The sequence below is a fragment of the Ostrea edulis genome, chromosome 4, assembly GCF_947568905.1.
Source record: "Ostrea edulis chromosome 4, xbOstEdul1.1, whole genome shotgun sequence".
Lineage (NCBI taxonomy): Eukaryota > Metazoa > Mollusca > Bivalvia > Ostreida > Ostreidae > Ostrea > Ostrea edulis.
In genome coordinates, this window is record NC_079167.1 from 27,999,019 (window position 1) to 28,018,142 (window position 19,124).

Below are 19,124 nucleotides of genomic sequence, written 5' to 3' on the forward strand. Positions count from 1 at the left end.
GACACATTCTGAGAAGCCAAGATGCATCAACTTGATAAGTCTGATGGATCTAAGTCACTTAGTATCTGAAATATCTAAATATAGCCATGAAATTCAAAAAGTATATCACACTGACCTACTTCTTAATTGACACACTCCGAGGACTCAAGATACATCAACTGAAACAGGCTCATGATTCTAGGCCTCTTAGCATTTGATTTAGATATAGCTTTGAAGTTAAAAAGGTATATCAAGGTGACTTAATTTATAGTCTGCACACTCCGAGGACTCAAGATGCTTCAACTGACAAAGTTTGATGATGTTAAGTCAAATAGTACCTGAAAATTTAAAATGTAACTGTCCAAAACTAGGTCACGGTGACCTACTTTTAGTCGACACACTGAATACTCAAGATGCATCAACTGACAAGTCAAATAGTATTCAAATATAGCCGTCAAATTCCAAAAGGAGGACACAGTGACCTACTTTTTGGTCGACACACTCCAAAGACTCTAGATGCATCAACTGACAAAGTTTGATAATTGAAGTCAAATAGTATCTGAAATATTCAGATATAAACGTCAAATTCCAAAAGTAGATCACAGTGACCTACTTTTTGGTCGACACACTCTGAAGACTCAAGACCCATCAACTGACAAAGTTTGATGATTGTAAATCAAATAGTATCTGAAATATTCAAATATAGCCGTCAAAATCCCCAAAAAAGGTCACGGTGACCTACTTTTTAGTCAACACACTCTGAAGACTCAACATGCATCAACTGACAAAGTTTGATAATTGTAAGTCAAATAGTATCTGAAATATTAAAATATAACCATCAAATTCCAAAAGTAGGTCACGATGACCTACTTTTTGGTCAACAAACTATGAAGACTCAAGATGCATCAACTGACAAAGTTTGATAATCCTAGTGTCCTAAATATGCATCTAAAATTGAAAATGTGAAATTTAAATGTCTGCAAAATTCAAAAAGTACGTCACTGTGACCTACTTTTTTAAAATAAATATGTTTCGAGGCCTCTAGACGCATCAACTTACAAGGTTTGATGATTCTAAACCTCTTGGTATCTGAACTAACAACCTAAAATGTATTCATAAATGATTAGCCATAAATTTCAGAAAGTAGGTCATGGTGACATACTTTTTACATACACTTCAAGGTCCCATGATCTATCAACTGACAACTTTTGATGATCACAGGCTCAAAAGTGTCCAAGATATGCATTAAAATCCATTTAATAATAATTACCTGCGAAATTCAAAAAGTAGGTCACCATAACCTACTTTTGAGACAACTTGATATTAGGTCCTAAGATGCATCAACAGACAAAATTTGATGATCCTAGTCCTTATACTAAGCAAAATATCAGTTTTAACAAAACAAAATTTAAGGTAAACTTTGAAGTGACCTTGAGACCACACCCTTTGCCCCAGGATGATGCCTTGAACATATTTTTATTTACAACCTATCCTCATCCTTATGCATAAGTTTATTGATAATTTGCCCAGTGGTTCTTGAGAAGAAGATTGTTTAGCAACCACTACTTTTGTTTGCATTTTCCTAATTATTTCCCCTTCTTAAAGGGTCACAACCCTAGTTTTAGTACAAATGAAAGCCCTTGGGCCAATGATACCCTGTGACAAATTTGACAAAAATTGGCCAAGGGGTTCTTAAGATATAGCCCTTTTTCCAAAATGTTGACGCACACCGCACGCCACACATATGGCCATATGATTAGCTCTTTAAGCCTTCGGCTCAGAGGAGCTAAAAATCTTGTTAAAAATAAACTACTTTAAAAGTCTAAGTTATAGATAAATAATCAACGATAAGTTTCAAAATATTGAATCCAAGGGCAATAACTGTGTTTTTATTGAATACAGATTTCTTTATCAAGTCTATTACGCGATAGATTTCCTTTATTTTTTACAGACATTTTGTATACTTTCGTGAAGAAACAGCTTTAAGAAATTGTTATGAATGCTATTATATCGTCATAACCAGGTTTTATGAAATTTTGATAACACTGTTTAAGGAAAATTGCAATTTTCTGAAGGTGATATATGATTCTGTATGTGTATATCTCACATCTTAAAAACTGTGATGACCTACATATTTTATTTGATCATTTGTTAGTTTTAACTCTAAATGGAAATAAATACACTTGTTAGTCCCCTACCGACGAAGACAAGGGGACTTTAGGTTTGCGCTCCGTCCGTCAGTCCAGTTTTCCGCATTTTTCTTGCAGATATTTATTTTATATTTGGTATGACGCTTTGCCATAACAAGTTACAGATCGAGTTCCAATTTCGTCTCGGTCCGTTGATTTTTCACTTAGTTATGGCCCTTGGCCTTAGAAAAATAGCATGAATTATCAGTTTTCCAGACTTTTTTTTTGGATGTGCTTACAGATATTCATTTGATATTTGGTACATTGCTTTGTCATTAGTGATAACAAGTTACAGATCAAATTTGAATTTCGTCTCGGTCCGTTGATTTTTCACTTAGTTATGGCCCTTGGACTTAGAAAAATAGCATGAATTATCAGTTTTCCGGACTTTTTTTTGGTTGTGCTATCAGATATTCATTTGATATTTGGTACATTGCTTTGCCATAGCAAGTTACAGATCAAGATCGAATTTCATCTTGGTCCGTTGATTTTCCATTAAGTTATGGCCCTTGGACTTAGAAAAATAGCATGAATTGTTAGTTTACATCCAAGTTTCTTATCTCTGTAAATAAGAATTAAGAATACTACACTCATTAAAACTTCTAGCATAGTAATACAACAATGTAGCTAAATTATTCATGATCACCTACATGTCACAGTTTATTGACTTGGTTAAAGACCTAAACCTAATTATAAATTTGTCTTTTTCCCTGATCTAGTCTCTACTCGAATAGTAGTTGATTTTCAACCATTCCTATCCTGGTTCCCCAAGTTTCTCTTTTACCATAATCTACATATTAAATGAACGTTGAATAATGTTGTGGCACAGTAATATTTGCAACCGGTAGGGGACTATGTATTGCCATGCAATACTCTCAGAATGCTTGTTAAACTTGTATCAGATAAAACTGCGAGCATGGAGTTACCTTAAGCACAAAGGTGGCATAGACGTCCAACAAGTATGCACACACGAATAAAAGACAATTTTATTGTTTTATCTGTCAACTCCATTTTGTTAACATACATGTACATGGTACACATGTAAAACTAATACGGTACCAAATTTGATGCACCAGATGCGCATTTCGACAATAATGTCTCTTCAGTGATGCTCAAGCCGAAATTTTGGAAATCCGAAATAACAATAAACTTGTAAGAGCTATTTTAGGGAAAAACAGAGAGCCACAAAGTGGAATCAAATTCTTCTAAGGATACGAGCTATGCATCAGGGAGATAGTCCTTAATTTTGAAATGACTTTCTAAATTTTATCACAGCAATTAAATATACATCCGTATTTTCAAGCTAGTGACGAATTACTTATCTACTGGGCTGTAGAGACCCCCGGGGACTAATAGTCCACCAGCAGAGGCCTCGACCCAGGGGTCATAATGTAAAACTTATACGGTACCAATTTTAATGCACCAGATGCGCATTTCGACATATAATGTCTGTAACATAAATTAAAATGCGTTATTTGATTTGTTAGATTTTGTTTTCGTCAAGAACGATAACTCGCTCACTTCGTTACATGTAGATGACAATTCAGTCGCAACTAAATCCTCCAAGGGGGAGATGAGAGAAAGCGAATCGGACACTTGGCTTGCGAAGATGCTATCACATGTTCACAACAGTTTCTTAGTTGAAGCACATATTTATATAGGTGACTGTTATGTATCGTAACTCTTAATTTTCCACTTAAAAGATGTTTAATATATTGAGGATATCTATATTGCGTGTTTTGATCTTTGGTTTATCCAACGAGTTGATATGGTGTATTTATTCGCGAGGCTTGACGAGCGAATAAATACACCATATCAACTCGTTGGATAAACCAAAGATCAAAATACGCAATTATAGATGTTCTATTTATCTCATACGTCTTCTTTTCGATGAATTTTGAGATGATCCCCAGTATGGTAAAAACAGCTGATTGAATTTGTTTTGAATCCGTGGCTCAGACGTCGTGATTGATCAGTCTTCCTTACGAGGGAAAAAATAGTGCGCATATAATCCATTCATATACAGTACAAAAGGGCATTTTTATAAAAGAAATCATGGATGAAAATTGTTTTAGAAGGGATTATAGTTTACAATTAATAATGCTTTTGCCATTCCAACAAAATAACAACTATTGACCGAGCATTTATTTTTTGACGTAGGTCTGACCTTCTGATAAAAGTTTGATGTCGGCGTCTTTTTGAAATAAACATGTGTAACAACGATCAATGAAAGTAATATTTTAATGCAGCGTTATTAGAATGTTCAACAGTTTACAATGAAAAGTGGAAGTGTTTGTGCATTTGGATTTTATTCACGTGGTTTCTTTGGAGCTGAGGGTGAGAGGAAATCCTGAGGCACTTTAAGCCTAGTAAGTAAAGCTGTTGAGATTTATCACATTCAATATGGCTCCAGAGAAAAGAGACTGTGCTTGTGAATAATTGGTACCGCAGCATGTCGAGGTACTTTCGATTAGGCGTGTCCAGTAGGCGGTTGATTCCTTGTCGATGATAATAGTGTGGACATCTTTTTGTTTTCTGGTCGTAATGTTTGATCGAGTTGACATTTTTATGGCCGGTAACTTGCATTATATGTCAGTAGGGGCAACATCATTTTAATTTTGCTATAAAAGAAATTCTAAATAAATACAGAATAACAAGTTATACGCTTTATTTCATGTATCGATATGCATAAACACAGAAAATATGTCATCCAAGCGGGGACAGTGTCTAAAGTAGTTGGGACCGGAAGTGCTTTATCAAACGGGCGTGTGATAAAGCTAATGCTTTATATCGCTTGCAATATAAACCACACGTATGAGATAAACTATGGAAAATGTAAGGGTACACCTAAGTTTTAGTGTGCTTAAACAATTCTTCCTAGTGTATTATTTTTTTAATATAGGCAGACAATACTATCTTATTTCAAAAGTAAATGTGAACTTATACAATGTAATAAAATGCATATCTAAGTACATTCACAGTCAGTATAAATTAATGATCTAATTTTTCTTAGATGACGTTAAAATGATCTATTATCAGTCTTTATAAAGAATGAAATTGTATCTTATGAATTGTATGGTATGATTATGGTAAACGAAAACACGGCGTGAGTATTCAGGACTCTTGTGTTCATGGTTAATGACCTTAGAAACATGCTCTATAAATAGGTTACCTACCTGAAGATAACGGTATTAGGTAAGACAGGTAGGTGTGAATCTGTTATATCACGTAGAAGTGGATTTCTTTCTCAAAAGAAAAGAAAACCTAATATAAAGCTAAGGTACTTAACGGTTAAGGATACACGCAGCAATGTTTGATGTATTGCGTAGGTAAATAATGCATATATGGCTTGTCATTTTGGTAGTAAATGTTATACAATATGTTTAGTGAAAAATGGAACGAAAGAGAAGATTGCAATATGTGTTTGTTTCGTTACATAACGCCCCCTCATACCGGTGTGGACACGGCAGTATTGTTTGTGAAATCTGGACCGGGATTTGTGGTGTGTGTTTATTTGATATAAGTATTTCATTGGGTGTATGCATATAAAGAAAATGGTTAGTTGTACATGTACCTTGGTATGTATCCTTGAGTGATGTTTTTCTTCACACAATGATACATATGTACAGTGTATATGTATACCGAAATACCAAAATATGTAAATGGGTCGTAATCTACCCAGATAAGATTTCTCCCACGTTATACATTGTATATCAGAACAAACTGTAAATGATTGCATAATCAAATCATCTAGTCCTCAATCATTCACATCTATCGTTGAAATTTGATAGGCAATGACTCATTCCATTTAGAAAGGATAAACTTAGAATGACTACAAACTAAATTTCGGTCTCAATGGTGTAGGTTTTGTTCCAGTGATACAAGGTCGGATCCGCCGGGGTGGGTATGTTTGGACCCCCACCCCCAAGGTACAAGTTTGTATTACATGAAGAAATATATACATTTTATGCGTCATGCTGGTAAAGAAGTTAATAACAGAACAATGGAAACGAAGAATATGGTAAGCATAAGCTGACATAATTATAAGCTAACTAAAACAGAGAAAGTTTTTTTTCTCTAATAATCGAGATCATTTTATTTTATATCAAGTAGTCCGTATTAACTTTGATACACTCTGTATGTTTGGTCTACGTGACTTATCTGCTACAGCGTACGAGTTACTTTGTATGCTCTACGTCACTTTTGTTACTCCAATCTCTCACCAGAGGGCGTATTACGCTGAGCTACAACACCTCTGTCAACGTCTAAATGTCAAGATTCTTGGCAAAACTTACATATACCTATAGCATCATGGATAATAATTTTATAAGTTTAAGTTTTATGCTTTAAATCTTAAAGTAGGTTCACAAAAACAACGAATTCCATGATTATACTAGTATCATTGAATGAATGAATATTTATATAAACCTTCTAATTCGCTCAGGTGTCTCATATTTACCATCTTCTGATTTTAAAAAATTCAGAGAAGTGTTTGATTTGCTCAGATATTATCATTACAGTTCGATATGCTTAGTTAGATTTTGTACATTTTGCTATAACTTTTTAGACGTTGACAGAGGTATTTGTGGAGCGTAGCGGGAACGATAACTCTGGGTAGAGGTTGTTGTTACTCCCTGAGATCCAACCCATTCATTAGACAATTTTCAAAGGAAGCACCCACCTGGCTGGACCTTTTTACATGTATTTTCTCTGTTCTGCTGTTTTCTTTTCTTTCATAGGTTCGCAACAGATAAAAGCTCGCTACAGATTCCCTTGATGAAGTAAATGGTTGAGCCTGGACCACACGAAAAAATAATATATTTTGAAAAGTCTTGCAGATGATGTGCAATAAAAAAGGGTCAGCATTCAAGTTGCTACAATTGTTTCTTAATTGACTTTCATAACAAAAATTGCAATGTATCAAACAGATCATAGAATTTTGATACATGTACATGTATATGGGGAAGGATACTGCATGAATGGACATTGGCAAAATAATGGGAAACAAAAACAACAGTAAGATGCTGAACAAGAGTGTACGAACTCTTCACCGTGAGGTTGTTTTATAGCTTGTTTACAAGATCATGAGGGTGAAAGCGATTTTGGTCAGAGGAAACGTTTAACCAATCAGAATGTAAGAAATCACTAAAGGTCAAGTATTTATATATATATATATATATATATATATATATATATATATATATATATATGAATAGAATAGAATAGAATATAATATTCTATTATTTACAAGAAAAAAGAAATTGAAAAATATGCAAGACCTTAGAAAAATATGGTAAGGAATGTTGGAGGATGTACGGGGTTATAAATGCAAGGAACAGAGACAGGGTCCTTCAGCAGCCGATACAGAACTTTGTATTTTCATTTGTGCGGGTAAGATATTGAGTATACTTGCGCATTTCTGAACTATCAATTTTTCAGATGGTTTAGTTAATTTTTGTGTGAACTTTTATAATAATGTTTGTAATTATCATTGTATATTGTGTAATATTGATTGTAATCAATAATCATAATGATGAAATGTTACTTTAACAAGATTGCTACACGTAGCCATGTCCCCCACCGCCGAAAAAAAGGTGGAAGCAAAAAAGTTCCACAACTCCTGTAAACTTTGTCGAATCAAAATGACGGCGCAATGTGATCAACTACATATGGTACTACATATGGTGACTAACAATCCTACAAAATTTGAACAAAATCCGTTGAGCGGTTTCTGAGGAGTTGCGTCCACAAAGTGAAGTGGGACGGACGGACACCGGTATTTCTATGTCCCCTTCCGCGTTGCGGTGGGGGACAATAAAAGAGTAGCCGATACAAAACTTTGTCTCTGCCCTTTCATTTGTACAGGTTGAATGAGATAGGGCTACTCCGTTCAGCCTGAGAACACAAAGATCCCGAGGTTTACTGGTACTTATCGAGTATTTGCATATCACGCTTTGTGCCATAGCTGACTTAAAAATGCTTCTTCCCCAAACCTGTTATATGAGCAATAAAGAAGTTCAAGTCAGTTATGGGGCGAAATTTGATTGATTAATTGAATATTGTTTAACGTCCCTCTCGAGAACATTTCACTCGTATGGAGACGTCATGCACCACTGCCGGTGAAGGGCGGCAGAATTTAGGCCTATACTCGGTGTTTATGGCCATTGAGCAGGGAGGGCTGTGACATGGGACGTCGGTTTTTGCGGTCTCATCCGAAGGACCGAAATTGATATGATATGACAATGAAAATATTATTTAGTCTATTACCATAATTATATGATGTAAAATATTCAGGAGTTCATTTTATCAAACATTTCTTGAATGTTGATACAGTCAGTGGGTTCTTGTATTCTTGAGGTAGATCATTCCATAATTTAATTGTTGAAAGAAAAACTATTATAGTATGAAACAGTTCTTGCCACAGGTATTCTATATACTTTATTATTTCGTAAGTTATACATATGCTGAGAAGGCAAACAATGCTCAACAATATCATATCAACAATCAGGGACAGAATTATTAAAAATCTTAAAATGTAATGTAATATATTATTTTTTCATCTGGTTGGCGCTTACGGCCTTCGAGCTGGGAGGCATCATGCCACACCTGCTGAGACACGGGACCTCGGTTTTTGTCGTCTCATCCGAAGGACCGCCCCATTTAGTCGCCTCTTACGACAAGCAAGGGGGCACTGAGGACCTATTCTAACCCGGATCCTCAAATGGGCCGTACAAGAACTGTACGTAGCAAATCACAGCGGAAATTGAATACAAATGGGGCTGTAAGTCTCATTTCTCGTCACTTCCGGTGAAGCGTTTCCAGTGACAAACAAATCCGATTCAGTATTACGAATAGAAATTGGGCCAACTACACGTCCGAAAAACCAACACTTCTTGTCTAAAGATATCAGGAGGCAAACGCCGGAGAGAGTAATTTCAGTCGTTGCTCCTGTTAGGAACCTGCAAATTCGTAGACTCCCCGAGTATTACTACATAACGTATACCCAGACATTTACGTTCCGAAATTCCTCAATCGGGATCGTAAGACAGAATATCAAACATGTCTAATGCGATATTTACATGGGTATTTTATGAATTAATAATTATTATAACAAGTTGTGGGGGGTATACTGGAATTGGGTTGTCTGTCTGTCCGTCCATCCGTCTGTAGACGCAATTGTTTCCGGGCTCTAAAGCATTATCCTTTCCACCTACCGTCACCATATCATATATATGGACTACCCATGGGATGGAGATGTTCCCTATCGATTTTGGGGTCCAAAGGTCAAGGGCACTGGACATCGAAGTAGCAATAAGATTTCAGGGCTCTAAAGCGTTATCCTTTCCATCTACAGTCACCATATCATACATATGGACTACCCATGGGATGAAGATGTTACCTATCGATTTTGGGGTCAAAAGGTCAAACGCACTGGACATCGAAGGTCAAAATTAAAGGTTTTTTTACAATGGATTCGTGTTCGGGCTATAACTTCTTTATTCTTTGACTTAGGCATACCATATTTAACACATGAGTGTATCACCATGAGACGATGTGTCATGTACCTTCATGACCTCCATATAACCTTGACCTCAAGGTCAAAATTAAAGATTTTTACAATGGATTCGTGTCAGGGCCATGACTATTTTGTTCTTTGACATAGGCATACCATATTTGACACATGAGTGTATCGCCATGAGACGATGTGTCAGGTACCTTCATTACCTCTATATGACCTTGAACTTTGACATCAAGGTCAAAATTGATTATAGGGTTTTGACATAGTCATACCATAAGACATGGGTGTATCACCATGAGACTATGTGTCATGTACATTCATGACCTCTTTATGACCTTGACCTTTGATCTCAAGGTCAAAATTATAGGTTTATACCATGGATTTGTGTTCGGACTATATCTTCCATTTTCTTCTACAAAGGCGTACTATATTTTTACACTAAGGAAAGAGGTAATTCATGCCTTTAACAACACCCTTTAGGAGATTGGGGTAAGCGGGGGGTATTCTTAGTGAGCATTGCTCACAGTACCTCTTGTTTTTATACTGTGATAGCACATCCATACTTGCAACAAATAAGTTATTTAACAAACCTACATCAAAATACGCGCTTCTCATCGTCAGTCGTTCACAATCAAGGCATACTTCCGGTTTGGGTAAACATAGACCAAATCGCGGGAAATAATGGCGGATCTACGATGTCATTCTCCAAGTAACGTAATTGCGGTAGGGTATAAATACGACGATCTGCAGACGCTAAGCAGGTTCTCTTAGGTCTCTCATCGATGATCATTTCGATCAAGCAAAGAAAACATGCACTCCAGTGGAGATTGTGAAGCTAGATGGGTAATTATCTATTGATTCAATGTTTATGTATGGGTACTGATGCCTGTAATTCTAATACCCAAGTTATTACCCATGTTGGGTATAACGAAATTTATGGATAACCCATTTATGGTGTCATAGCCATTCTGACAAACGTATTTTATATATCATAGCTATTTTATTACATGGGTAAATCCTTAGATTTATTTAAAAATAAATGAATTATTCCTATCTTGATTATCTTTTATCCAACATACAGAATATGAGAGACCCACAGGTTACATGTTGGGTACAGAACCCAAGATCGTAACACTCCTTCCAATAATGTGGTAGTGAATTTGTAGAATGTGTATCTTCTGTATAATTAACGCCTGTTTATTGTGGATTCCTTTATTATAGTCTTGACTGTACATTATATATAAACCTTTTCTTACGTTTAGAATACAGGAAGAGTATTTTCCCGTCAAGTCCAGCCATCCTTACTATCACCTGATACAGGGCCAGCTTTTGAGCAATAGGAATTATTGTATTTCGAGTGTTTGGACTACAGCCGACTGCATTCAAAATTATCCGGATCATCAAGGACTCTTAGTGGACAAAGAACATTGCAAAGTGATAGAATTTTATTGCTGCAACTTGATTATATGGACAACAGCTGACTGCAGAATTATTCGGGATCATAAAGGACTCTGAATGGACACATAACATTAACCGCATTATACTTTCAATATTTTTATTCCTGAATGGATTCAAAATCAACATGAATGTATTGATAAAATATACCTAGTAAAACAATAACAATCAGTAGTGCATTTTTATGTAACTAAACTATTTGACACACACACGTTTTATTTTATTCATAAAGGATTTGCAAAAAATAATAATAAATGAAGAAAATGATATTAAAATTAAAAAACAACAACAACAAACAAACGAGTGCTTAATTCCCGAAGATATGAACATGTAGAGCATTGTACTTAACAGTCATTCAAAAAAATGTTTTTAAAAATATTACGGTTGATTTAATATACTGTTTAATGCTTTATCTTGGTTGATATTGGCTCGTAGACTGCTGGTATGTATCCTTTCTTTAGCCCTCTCGACATAAATATTCCCCTGGCTAACGCAGTTCTTTTTTATGAGCCAACTGTCCTCTTAAGGATAAAAAAGCTGGAATGTTCAAGGACACGCCTTGTGGTAATTGAATTATCACACCTGGGGAACACCTAAACCGTTTTCCAGCCGTGAGTATTGCGGGAACTTTACTGTGGAGCACATGTTGATCCTGTATTGAAAGTAGAAAAATAAGTGATTGTACCATTCGGTGTTACACAAATCACTGCTTTGACGGTATGTCAGCAATTACAGGAACTGTATGTCATGGCCTGGGTATCAAGGTGTCCGGGAATATTTCAAGAGATTAGTCTCAATCAGAATGGTATCTAACCTAAATAAAAAGTGGAAGAAAAATCCTTTTCATGCAATACGTTTCTCTTTATCTCAAGGAAGTTATTGTAAGTCTTGAGTTGAAGCCACATTCTTGAATTTAGTATAAACTAATATTTTTCTATACACAAAGCTGTGCTTATAAAATTTGAAACTGGTTTAGGAAGATAGGATAGAAAAATTCAATGCGGATGGAGAAGGTTTCTTTCATAATAATATTCCCAGTAAACCATCAATACAGTTGTACGAATTTTAAAACATAACGTATCGCGTTATCAAATTATATCCCCCCTTCTGTTTATTGTTTTATAATTTGAAATACAATCACTTCTTTTTGAAAATTGTGTAAATATTACATTTATCAAAGTCTAGCTGCAGTAATGTAGAACTCTCCGAGTTTTTGTTTTACTCTGACGTTCTCCCCCCCCCCTTTTTTTTTTTTAAAGGAGAGGGCTACATCATTGCAGCTAATCAAGGTCATGCACACGCGGCGCCGATAAGAAACCAGTGATGAAGTTTTGTTGTATATGGAAAGAGTACTATTTAGTAGTACTACAGCAGCTGTGTCTAGGAATGTTTTTCGTAAAAATTCTTTCTATAGATCCTAAAATCATGCTCTTCCCTCTATAAACATTTGATTTATACACATTTCAAGCGTGACTGCATGTGACGTATAACTGTGTACATCTTGATTTGTGGATTGTAAATAAATAAAATATCTATTATGTATATAATAACATTTATGGCGAAACTTTTTCCTTATATTATTTATATTAGTTAGTACCGGGTAACCCGTATTGTACCTCTGAACATTAAACCCCGTCGGGAACCCCTATTCAACATTAGCACAGTTTGTATCTGAACCAATGAAAACTTGTGTATAGATCACGTGTCTACTTCTGTTAGAAAGTTTTGATTGTTTGGACTTGTAGAAAGCGTGTTGAAATTTGAGAAATCCAGTAACCCACCACCTCCCCATCTTAAATCCCACCTATATATATAAAAATGTAGCTTAATTATTCGTCATCTTATTGTAGCCCTTTTTGTTCGCCATCTTTTTGCTTGTTGTACACTTTGGAACAAGTTTCCAAGGTCTGTATTTTAACTAGTCATTGTTTGTTATTTGTGATAATCATGTATGGGGAAAATCAGGACAGGTGTGTTGAAATCCTATTATGTAATTACATTGTATGTATCTACTGATTTTCCCCTGGTTGAACTGGTCAGTACCATATTTATTTGTGAAATTATCTATATGGGGGAAATCAGAAATGATGGGTTGATATATTGTGCAAGATTATGACAGTGTTCGTGGATCGCTGATTTCCCCCTTCTTTGTATGAACCTTTATCTTCGTCATTTGTTGTCTAAAATAAATGACATATTTCATTCTCATACAGTTTTACAGTGTTGATTTTTAAAGCAAAAACAAGCTTCGGTGAGCTGTCCTCTTGAAAAGGAAATAGTATGAGACATAAATGTAAATCTATTTAGATCTACTCGAGCGTATATGTAACTAAAGACTGATGATCGGTATGAAGACCCTAGATGTAACAAACAAAACCAAGATATTTATTATCTAATGGAAATCAAGTTTGCTACCGGTATTTGAATGCATTTATACTGACCTGGACAACTTTCCCCGTAACGTCCACTTCTTTGCATTGACCACAAAACGATTAAAAACTGCAGGATATTTCCAACTTTTATGATTTCATGCAAACCGTAAAGGTTTGTTTGTCATCGGAAGTACTCAAATCTCGCGTCATCTCGTTTGCGAGCTTACAGTCCCTATGGAGAACAACCACTGAAATATGGAGTTTTCAAAATAATGCTATGCAATATACAATGAAGGTCACAGCTGTCACACCACCCCCGTGTAAGAAGAAGCGTTCGTCCTCGAACGGTAAGGAAATAAACTGCATATCATAATGTAATAGGCCATGAAATAGTACTAGTAACTTACCAATTCTATTGAACAACATTATATAAAATCATATGGATATATTCATACACTCAACATTTCTATGCATGCAACAGCAAAATTAACATATAAAAATATACATAGTTTACACTACTGAGATAATAGTATACATTTGATGCATGTCTCTGTGATTACAACAATATATACTGTCACAGTAAACGTGTAACGAAAACAATCAGTACGATGAATATCACAAAATATGACACAACATGATTAAAATCAAGCCTATAATGATTAATTTACATGTATATTATAGAATCAAATAATGTACAGTTCACTGATGTCACAGTGCACAGAAGAATCACACAGAAGCAGAATGGTCTTCCAAAATAAAAGAATATCACTAATCACCCAGGGTGAAGGTTGGGGTAGATTTATCAGAAGTTGTATTGTCAGGGGATGAATAGTTGCAGGTCTCAGTTTCCTTGGAGTCCTTAAGAATATATTCGGGATCTCGAACCATGGTCTTAAGAGAATAGTGGCGACCATTTGGAAATGTGAGTTCCTCTCATCAGGTAATACAGATAAATCGCGTCTAAGACATGCGATGATTCGTGCAGCTTCTATTTGTATACTTTCAAGGAGTTTACTTTGTTCCTCTGTACAGTTGTCTCATACTACATCTCCATATTCAAGTACAGGCCGTATAAAGGAGAAGTAGATATTAATTAAAGATTTTCTGCTTAATTTTAACTTCAGTACCCTCATTATGTTTAGTCTTTGACACGCTTTTTCATATATATTCGATGGGTGTTCAGATCAAGTCTCTTTGGGCTGTAAAACGAGACCCAGGTGGCAATGTTTCCTGATGCCGAAAATAAGTCGTCAATCTCTGAATTCCATACGGAATTCTGTGGTAGAGTTGCTACACCTTCTCTGTCAGCAGTAACAACCACCTGAATTTTCCCGCTGTTTAATAACTGAAGCAAGAAATTTGGGTCATCAAGTTCGAAGTTTTAAGGAGGTATAACAGTATTGAGGGTTGTAGGACTAGCAGGAAATGGAATTTTCTCAAGATTTATTAGCTGCCCAGATGAAGCTAGTGGATATGTGGGTTCAAGGTCGGTTGGAAGTGATGAGTCTGTCGGGGGCAGAACAACTGTCGCTGATAGAGAGGGAGTCGCTACCAAAGCACTTTTAAGCAATGACGCGGTCGGAGGCAAGGCTTGGGTCGAAGATGAAGATCATGGACTTGTAGTAGCTGGAAATGATGACTCCGTCGGGGGTAGGGCATTGATTAGTCAAGAAAGCCTGATTTTCCTCATTAGCATTTGGAAGATGCTTGGAGACGGGGGTCTACCTAAAGTGACTGTAGATTCTGAAATGCGATGGGAATCGGATTCAAATGCGGAACTTGGGAGAAAAGCTGAGTCATGAATTGCATTTGAAGTTAAGGGAAATATGTCACGTGCTCTGAAACAACTTTGAATGTTTTCCTTTGTTAAGGCTGCTTCCCAAGCAAGTCGAAACATTTTTTGGAAATGTCCATTTGTTGATGATATTGCAGGGATTTTCTGACAGAAATTCTAAGCAAACTCTGTTGTATGCTTTATTGAACGGACCAAATACCGTTCTATCCAGGGGTTGGAGAAAATGTGTGGTATGCGGCGCAACGCAAGGATGTGGATCTCCTCCTCAGACGCCAGTTCCAGCAAACCCAAAGTTTAATGGGACCCATGACCGTCCAGGATTAAAAGTTGTGGTCTTTCAGGGCCACAGTGACGCAAAAACACATTACTAAACCACTGTTCCCCCAACTCCTCATTCATCCAAGCTTTGTCGTTGAATGTACATAGCGAATCAGGTGGCAACTCAGCTGTATTAAAGCCGAACAATGCCTTTTCCTCTTCACCTTAACTATCAGGATTTCCAGATCTTTACCGAGGCATCTTGCAAAATAAGCTGGTGAATTATATCCGATAGATCAGAAAAAATATTTCTGTACAACACCATTTAGCATGCGTGCACAAACAGTGCCAAGCTTTTCTGGTTTTCTTAGTGTAACCTCTAGGTGTCTTTTTTTAGCCCTTCCCACCAATGTTTCGTTGGGGAGAATTTTTTTCAACCCAGTTACATATTGTATATTGTTCTTTTTACAAAGAATTCCAGTCCTAATGAGTATTTGCTTTCGTGAAATTTTAAAACCCTTTTCTGCACTCTCTGTTACATTTTAAATAATTCTCTGTTCTAATTCATTTGAAAGCACTGGCTTATGTCCAGGTTTGGCATCCAATAAAACTCTTTCTCACCCTGTCATAAAGCGTAGATTTCTGTACTAGGAATTTTTCCACAGTTTTTCTTATAGATAGCGAGTCAGATTGTACTGCCGACACAGCTTTCTCCATGATCTCGGGATCATTTTTAGTCCCCTACCGACAAAGTCGAATGGGACTTTAGGTTTGCGCTCCATCCGTTCGTCTGTCTGTACGTCAGTCCAGTTTTCCGCACTTGTTTTCTATGTTCTTGCAGATATTTATTTTATATTTGGTACATTGCTTTGTCATAACACGTTACTGATGAAGTTCGAATTTGGTCCCGGTCCGTTGATTTTTCACTAAGTTATGGCCCTTGGACTTAGAAAAATAGCATTAATTATCAGTTTTCCGGACTTTTTTTTGGTTGTGCTTGCAGATATTTATTTGATATTTCGTACGTTGCTTTGCCATAACAAGTTACAGATTAAATTCGAATTTTGTCTCCGTCCGTTGATTTTTCATTAAGTTATGGCCCTTGAATTTAGAAAAAGAGCATGAATTGTTAAATAAGTTTACATCCAAGTTAGATAAGAGTACTATGCTCATTAAAACTTCTAGCATAGTAATACAACAATATAGCTAAATCATGCATGATCACCTACATGTCACAGTTTATTGACTTGGTTAAAGACCTAATTATAAATTTCTTTTTTCCCCAGGTCTAGTCTCTACTCGAATAGTAGTTGATTTCCTATCCTGGTTCCCTAATTTTCCCTTTTATCATAACCTACATCATGAACTTTGAATAATGTTTTGGTACAGTAATTTTTGGTACCGTTAGGGGGGGGGGGGGTATGTATTGCCATGCAATACTCTCAGAATACTTGTCCTGGTAGGGTCCCCTACCTTTCGACCTTTTCCTTGACATGCTAGAAAATCGAAATTATTTCGTTTAAAATGTTATTATAAAACAGTAATGAATTCTATAGAATCTTCAAATTTCTGGTCTCTTAGTTCTGTTTTCAATTTGAATATTTTATATATTTTAGCATAAATTTTCATAATTTCGAATTCATTCTGTAACGGCCAGTCCAAAATTAGATTGTGTGCAACTATCAATAATAAGATATGTATTGATGAACTTAATAATCATTACATCTTCTTAAATATTTAATGAATCTTTTGTACATTCATATCGTATTGATTTATATACGAGAACCCGAATTTCCTCGAAGCGAAGCACATAGCCAATACGTGTTAAACTTTGATAATTAGGATTAATTTTCTCTTACGGTAAGTACTGTTACAACAACTGCAATGTTTGATATACAATATTGATTAAGCAGATGGAATGTTTTGGTCTGAATTTGTTCTTCTGATATCAAAGAATGTATATCGTATTCCAAATATCTCGAAATTCCTCTGGTGTAAGAATTACATTGAGTAGAACGCTGGTAACATACGTTACTCAAAGTAACGTATGCTACTTAATGAAATGCTTGATTTGACATCAAATATTGAACTACATATTGACAAAATATCATCTTTAATGATATGTTTGTTGAATATCAACTATGTTATGAAGAAACAAATGTGTTATTGTTCCCGTATTCACCAGCATATACAGATATCCTCTGCAAGAAATATAGGCCATGTTTTTCTTTGCTACTGTCCTATTTATGATACATGTAACTATGCAACTCTACATTTATCAATTTGCTAGAATTCAGCATCTTTTCATAATATATCTTAGAAATGAAGGGATTAATCTCTGATGATTGTTCTATGCAATCTTATAGAGAAATCATTAAAAAATATTTTATCTGAGTGTAACGTATGTTACCAGGAATTCCGTTACGTAATATTATTCTAGACTACTTGTTTTTAATTTTTTATTTATTTTTTCATAAATGGCGCTTGTGAGAGCAGAAGTACAGAATAACTACCATGAAAAAAAAAATGCATTAAAACATAAGAACAACCATAAAAAAATGTTTTAGAAATAATATTATATGCTCCCCTTGTGGCAATACTGAAAAGGTAGAATGTCTGTATAGACAGTGAAAATAAAGGTTTAACTACCGGTCAAAGGCTACCATAATGATACATGTAAGTTTTGTCTCTCAAAATACTTATAAGCAACTGGTCATTTGAGTAATTTTGTATGACCTTTGACCTTGTGACTTGAAATCCAATGGGGGTCATCTATTCATAAGGGGGCACCAGTGTTTCAAGTTTGATGTCTATCAAGGAAAGACTTCTCAACGGACAATAGCGTATGTCCAGAGTAGTTTAACCGTTGTCCTTTTGACCTCAAAATCAATAGGGGACATCTATGTCTTAAGGTTCACGTTAAATATTCATTCATAACACCGCGTGGTGGATTATACTGACAGTTTCTATGGAAAGGTATTCCAAAATAAGCAACAAAAACATAAGATTCGGTATACATTTAATCAAAATGTTGGGAAATTAAACATGTTCTTTATATTATTATTGTAAACAGATTGTTAGAAATGGGTAAATATGTTTCTTTCCATTTTTTGAATGGAAATGATGTGTTTACAGTAATGAAAGGAAAAATCAGAAACATACGTTACTTTCATTGTTTATTATAACAAAGAGCAATCCAGGTTTCAAAACATGTGTCTGTTATTTCTATAAGAATCATGAGCATTTAAATAGCGAAACATCAATCTTTTACTTTTGTTTTAATCGCATATTTATTGCAAATTAACAAATTCAGAAGAAAAGACACATTTGGTAAATTGTTTTGCTTGTCTACGTTATATTTCTATTAAAATTGGTATTTCAATTGAATTAAGTGATGTCGTTATGATTTTGCAACATCAATCGTAAAGAATAACTGATGATGACATCGTTTTGGCATAATATTTTCATGGATGTACTGTTGTGTACGTGTTGAAACATACGTTGCATAATTATAGCGCTACTTCATTTACATACAAAAAAGCTATCGTTCTATATCT

The 19,124-nt window shown here is 35.4% G+C and overlaps 1 long non-coding RNA gene across 1 annotated transcript in view; it reads right to left on the minus strand.

The window, feature by feature from the left end:
* LOC130053757 (uncharacterized) overlaps positions 1-13,270 on the minus strand; it is a 114,819-nt gene extending 101,549 nt beyond the window's left edge. The window contains exon 1 of the long non-coding RNA XR_008802115.1: positions 13,186-13,270. This is a non-coding gene — a long non-coding RNA (uncharacterized LOC130053757). The remainder of the gene's footprint in view (positions 1-13,185) is intronic.
* Between the last annotated feature and the right edge of the window lie 5,854 nt (positions 13,271-19,124).